General features: G+C 39.4%; 1 protein-coding gene across 8 annotated transcripts in view; it reads right to left on the reverse strand.

Annotated features, from left to right (window-relative positions):
• The window catches only part of LOC102774825 (ligand-dependent corepressor), a 96,592-nt gene that overhangs the window by 58,864 nt on the left and 30,973 nt on the right, over positions 1-6,755 (reverse strand). For all 8 annotated transcript variants that reach the window (XM_015559378.1, XM_015559376.1, XM_015559377.1 and 5 more), the window contains 2 exons: positions 4,415-4,480; positions 4,004-4,083 (listed from right to left, as the gene is read on the reverse strand). The gene's annotated coding sequence lies outside the window, so the exon portion shown is untranslated. The remainder of the gene's footprint in view (positions 1-4,003; positions 4,084-4,414; positions 4,481-6,755) is intronic.

Raw genomic sequence — 6,755 nt, forward strand, 5'->3', positions numbered from 1 at the left:
GTTTACCTTTGAACACAGGGGTTAGGGGCACCGATCCACTGGTGGAGTCAAAAATCCATGTATAACAGTGGTTCTCAACCTTCCTAATGCCGTAACCCTTTAATACAGTTCCTCATGTTGTGGTGACCCCCAATTTCATTGTTACAAATTGAATATAATTAAAGCATAGTGATTAATCACAAAAACAATATGTAATTATATATGTGTTTTCCGATGGTCTTAAGCGACCCCTGTGAAAGGGTCGTTTGACTCCCAAAGGGGTCACGACCCACAGGTTGAGAACCGCTGATGTATAACTTTCTACTCCCCTCAAACTTAAATTGTTCTTGGTATCTGCAGGGAATTGGTTTCAGGATGCCTCTTCTTCTGATAAATATCAAAATGCACAGATGCTTAAGTCCTCTATATAAAATGATGTAGATCAATGCATATACTCAGTGGACTCCCAACCACAGATCACACACAGTACAAGTATTTACTGAAAAAAAATACACAAATAAGTAGACCCATGCAATTCAAACCTGTGTGGTTCAAGTGTCAACTGTGTTTTTTAACTGTTGCAGGATCCTGAAGTGCAAACCAACAATTGTTTTACTAATCTCTAGGTGAATCCCTGATTCTATTTTCCTAAGAAGTGAATTTGTATTTTTCACTTACATTTTTTAAAAATATAAATAATACTAGTATATATTTTTTATCCGTTTCACCAGCCTCAGTATCTACTAAAAATTCAAATAACTAAAAAAAATGCACAGCTCCCTCCTCTTTCACAAATGTCAAATATTTCTAACATGTTTTCCAAACATTATTTCGATTTTCTCATCATGCCAACCTCACACAAGATTCCAACAGCATGCTCTGCTGCCACCTATTGGCTGTTACCATACTCTCCAGATATTTCCTTCTTGTTTTGGAATCCTAAAGCAGTCTTAAAGTGCAAGCCTCAAGCCAGCGGAGTACAGTCCTTCTCAGATGAAATGCTCCAAGTGCCTGCAAAGAGTTCCAGCACAATCACTTTATATCTAACAAAACTAAAGATATGTGCTTGAAAATTCATTTTCCTCTCTCTCTCTCTCTCTCTCTCTCTCTCTCTCTCTCTCTCTCTCTCCTCCTCTCTCTCTCTCGCTCTCTCTCTCCTCTCACCCGATAATATTTTCCCATTGATTTTTAGAGAAAGGAGAAGAAAGAGGGCAAGACAGAAAGAAATATCAATGTGAGAGAAACACATCGATTGGTTTCCTCCTGCATGTGCCCCGACCAGGGCCCGGGCCGGAGAGGAGCCTGCAACCAAGGTACATGCCCTTGACCGGAATCAACCCGGGACCCTTGGGTCCGCAGGCCCACGGATAATATTTTCCCATTGATTTTTAGAGAAAGGAGAAGAAAGAGGGCAAGACAGAAAGAAATATCAATGTGAGAGAAACACATCGATTGGTTTCCTCCTGCATGTGCCCCGACCAGGGCCCGGGCCGGAGAGGAGCCTGCAACCAAGGTACATGCCCTTGACCGGAATCAACCCGGGACCCTTGGGTCCGCAGGCCCACGCTCTATCCACTGAGCCAAACCAGCTAGGGCTAGGCTCTTTCTCTTCCTATTTCCCATTATAAATGTTATGGCTGTCTCTGAAAAAAAATAAACCAAGTACAGGTAGTGAGGTGTCTCAGGGCAAAAAGCATCTTTCCCAGAACTAAATGTGTTGTCAACTGGAAATATTCTAATTAGAAAACCAACTAAAAATTGTAGAACAGTAAGAACAGCTGTTTTAAAACTACATGATCCCATACCTTGCTATTTATGTATTTTCTTCTAAAAATATTCAGTCAATATTTCACCCTCATATAGCAATGGAAAACTCAATCACATTACAAGAATGTACTGTACTCAACTACTAAACATAGAAGGGCTCAATACTACCCTGAAAAAAAGGTAACTAATAGTTGCTCCTTCTATTAAATGACTTGCTCAGTAAATAGTGACAACATACCAACACAAACACACACACAGTTTAAAATGATGAACTTCAACTTCATTGGCGGTTGCTTAATTCTCTGGTCTCTCTTTTTCAAACCACACTAAATTTCAAAAACACTTTCCTAATTCAATGAAAACAGACCACCATGAATAGTCACAACAACTTTTTCATGTAGTAAGCAGAAAAAAAACATGCCACCAAAGAACAGTGAGCAGCTCTTAAACCTGCTTTCAGATTTGAATGCACTTGTCAACAATGGTAGTACAAGACTGCATGCAAGGGTAAAAAGAAGCATACAACATGGCTCACAGTCTTCAGAGGTTGACAATATAGTTAGGAATACAAGATTCAAACATAGAAAAGGATGCACGAAATAACACTGAGTAATAAATGACAAATAATTGGTATAGATAATATTTACTGCAACAGCGTGAAGGGTTGAAACAGCAATAAGAGCAAAGGTTTGCCATTCATAGGAAAGGAGGGGCTTAGGCAAGAGTAAGAGCAAGGGGGATTCAAGCTATTGAGAATAACAGGAGTGCAATGCTGTAATCCAAATAGTAAAAGCATGTTGTTTAATACAAATTATCAGACCAGTTTAGCTAAAAGAAAAATATACAAAACATGAGTGGGACAGCATTAGGAAGAATAATGAACTGTGAAGGGCACTGAGTCACTGAGTGTTAGGCTAATGTACCCAGAAGACAATGAGAAAATCACTGGAGACTCAGTATAGGGTAACATTCCCACACTATGGAGGGGTGAGGGTCAAGCCTGTAGCAGTGTTTAACAGACTGAAGACAACTGAGGGACGAATCATGCTATTTCAGTAGTTAAGAAATAATGCTAAAAGCTTGAAGTATAATGATGAATGGGGAGTGGGGGAGGGGATGAAATTTGGTGAGGGAACAACTGACAGAACCTGGTCAATGACATAAAGCTAGACATGTACAAGGCAGAAGAAGGAATTCAAAATGTTTCCAAAGCTTTAAAACTGGGGACAGAAGTAGCATGAAAAGAAACATAAGACAGAAAACCATTACTAATAAATTTTTCCAACAATTGAAATGTTTTTAAACCAAAATTCTTATATTTTTATTTAACACAAAACAAAGCACAAACCCAAAGGTACAGCCAATTTCTGCAGTTGAATAAAAAGAGTATTCATGCTCAAATATTATGAACACCTTATACTAAAGAAGGAACCACAATCTATCATAAATCTACATAAATTAGTAGCTAGCTGATCCAGATCCATGTTGCTATTCTTTTTGTCCAAATGACTCCCATTACTTGAATTACCATCCACTTCATATTTAAAATAAATAACTAGGCAGAATAATTAACTGACACTCCGTTAGTTATTCTGCCTAGTGAACTATATGAATAAAAGCAACACATCCTGGACTATAGATTTCTCAAAAGGCTAATCAACAGACTAGAAACACTAAATTGCAAACTGAGTTACCATCAAATCCTTTATAAATAAACCAGTGGCCCGGTGCATGGATTCATGCACATTGAAAGGAAATTGATTAGAAGATGGCCAGTGGGGCGGGACTGGGTGAGACGGGCTGGACACGCCCTGGAGCCAGCCTCCCTTGGTCCCTCCCCACCGGCTGCATCTGGGCTGCACTGTGCCACAGCTCAAAGGGCATCTGCAGTCACCACAGCTCGGCAGTAAACCAGATTCTGGGTGACAGTGCCCCAGCAACATAACCCATGGCCGAAGGTGAAATTGTGCGGCCTGTGAGGAATAAGGCTCCCTCTTCTCTGGTTCTGGGGTGCGTCACCCAAGAACCGCTGCTGCCAAGTCAATGCAGCTCGGTAGCTCCTGCCTTGAACATCTGCCCCCTGGTGGTGAGTGTGTGTCATACATACTGGCCAGTCTGCCGGTCGCTTAGCCTTTTATATATATAGATACAGACTCATACCTTTCTTTTCCTACGAGTCTCTGCCAAAGTAATAAAATTTTGAAAAAATAAAAACCATAAAATACACTAGACAAGTTTCATTGAGTTTCTTGGTTACCTTTACTTTATCTCTTCTCAAGCAACAGAATAGACAATTTTCATCAAAAGTCCAATCAGAAATGCTTTCAGGTTGACAGTCTGCAAAAATAGTAGGAATAACAAATTAATAGTCACAGATGAGGATTTTTCAGGAAACAAATGAGAATGTCAAAAATGTTATTTTAACAAAAAAACTTTACTTAATAGTTGACAGGTTCCTATTTATGTAAAATCTTAAAAATAACTGCTCACTAGTTAATATACCTTCTTCATACATATACTTTGCATTATTAACTAAACACAAAAAGATGCTTACATTGATATAGCTTTAACCAACAAAACTATGAATAAAAAGAAGACAGAGGCTAAAATCACCAAGGTATCATGTCACCAGGATGATTTTTAAGTAACAAAAAAATATTTTGAATACCTTTAAATAAACTGAGATCTTTTAAAAATGCAGGTCCAAACAGCCCTTCAAGAATACTTTCAAACCCTGAAAGGATGGAAAAAAATCCATTATTATAATATTCCCTATTGTAATTTAATATTAATCCATCACATGAAAAAATGATAGGGTTTTCCTCCAGTTATCAAGGATCCCCAGATTATTACTGAAGAGATGCTAAGGGAAGAGTGTCAACGACAAATCTTAAAAAAAGGCTTTGCATTTTTATCAATGATTAACATTCAATACAAATTCAGAGCACATTCAAGAATTATATAAAACAGACAATGCTAGAAATAACTAATAAAGGAATGGAAACTCATGGGTTCTTACCATCTTCCAAAAATCCCAAATACCTCTTTATATAAACATTCAAAGTCTAGTTTAAAAGGTGCCTTTCCCAGTAAGAGTCAAACTGCTTCGAAGTTTCCGCAACAGTCTGGATTAATCAAATAGTATGTTTCTAAAATCAACTGAGACAACATATTTTCAAGCTAATAGTTTTTTTAAAAAATATGCTTTTATTGATTTCAGAGAGAGGAAGGAAAAGGGAGAGAGAGACAGAAACATTAATGATGAGAGGGAAATCACTGATGGGCTGTCTCCTGCAAGCCCCCTACTGGAGTTTGAGCCCACAATCAGGCATGTGCCCTGACCGAATTGAACTGTGACCTCCTGGTTCACAGGTCTGGTATGCTTAACCACTGCGCCACACTGGCTGGGCCAAGCTAATAGTTTTTTGAAGAAGGAAAATCCTCACTGAGAACACCAATATATCACTATAGAAAAAAGCAACAATATAACATTTGAACAGAAAAACACCACTGTGATTATTTCACATTGCCACAATTAACTATTTACTGGTTCCTTTATGAAGTTAGAACCCACTAATTATACATACAAAAATATGAGAGCCCTGGACAGTGCAACTCCATGGTTGGAACATCGGCCCAAGCACCAAATGGTCTCGGGTTCGATTCCCAGTCAAGGGCACCTACTTAGGTTGCAGGTTGAATCCCCAGCCCAGTTGGGTGTGTGCAGGAGGCAACCAAATGATGTGTCTACCTGACACTGAGGTTTCTCTCTGTTTCTCTCCCCTCTCTTCCACTCTCTAATAAAGAATTTAAAAAGGAGCCCAGCCAGAGTATCTAAGTGGTTGAGTGAAGACCTATGAACCAGAGGTCATGGTTCAATTCCTGGTCAGGGCACATGCCTGGATTGCGGGTTCAACCTCCAGTGTGGGGCCTGCAGGAAGCAGCTGACCAATGATTCTCTCTCATCATTAATGTTTCTCTCTCCCTCTCCCTTCTTCTCTGAAAGCAATAAAAAAAATATATTTTTTAAAATAAGGAAAAAATTAAATATACCTATACATAAATGTTTAAACTAGCATCATCTTGTACCAGTATAAAGTAGAAAATGAAACACACAAAAAAAAGTTTCTAATTTATTTAATCAAATATTGATGATCAAAGCAATAAAAAGCAATTTAAAAATATCTTTGCCATCTTGTTGTCTATGGGTTAAGAGAGTAAGGAGGAAAAAGAGGAAGGATATCAAACTGTATCTTTATACAACATGACAGAAACAATGGATTAGATTAGTGGTTCCCAAATTATGTGTTGTGTGCCTTACTGGGAGCTCAAATGTATCCATGTATACTTTAAGTGTGACCTTTAGAAAAAAATTAGTATGTCTTGTGTACTCAATGTACATACTACTTTTCAAATGCATAGAAATGTTACTATAATTAAGAAAACATAATAAGTGTTACTGAACTCTTAGTAGTTAGGGGCACTACGTATTTTTGTCACAATCTACTATCACATAAGGCTTTATAATTTTTAATATTTAACTCCTATGTTCAAAAGAGAGTGAAGCACTAATTTAAAATACTATTAAAGCCCGGTACACAAATTCATGCACCAGTGGGGTCCCTTGGCCTGGTCCGCAGGATCGGGTCAAAACTGGCTCTCCGGCATCCCCCGAGGGGTCCCAGATTGCAAGAGGGCACAGGCCAAGCTGGGACCCCACTGGTGCACGATTGGGGCCAGGGAGAGACACAGGAGGCTGGCCAGCCAAGGAGGGACCGTGGGCATGTCCGGCCCTTCTCGCTCAGTCCCAATCAGCAGGACCCCAGCAGCAAGCTAACCTACCAGTCAGAGCATCTGTCCCCTAGTGGTCAGTGCACATCATAGCGAGTGGTTGAGCGGACTTAGCATATCATTAGCATATTACGCTTTGATTGGTTGAATTCCTGAGTCCAGGGTCCATGTGGAAGGCAAACAACATTTTCTCTCTCTCCCCCGCCCCCCCCCCCCCC

Source organism: Myotis davidii, unplaced genomic scaffold (genome assembly GCF_000327345.1).
Source record: "Myotis davidii unplaced genomic scaffold, ASM32734v1 scaffold332, whole genome shotgun sequence".
Taxonomy (NCBI): domain Eukaryota; kingdom Metazoa; phylum Chordata; class Mammalia; order Chiroptera; family Vespertilionidae; genus Myotis; species Myotis davidii.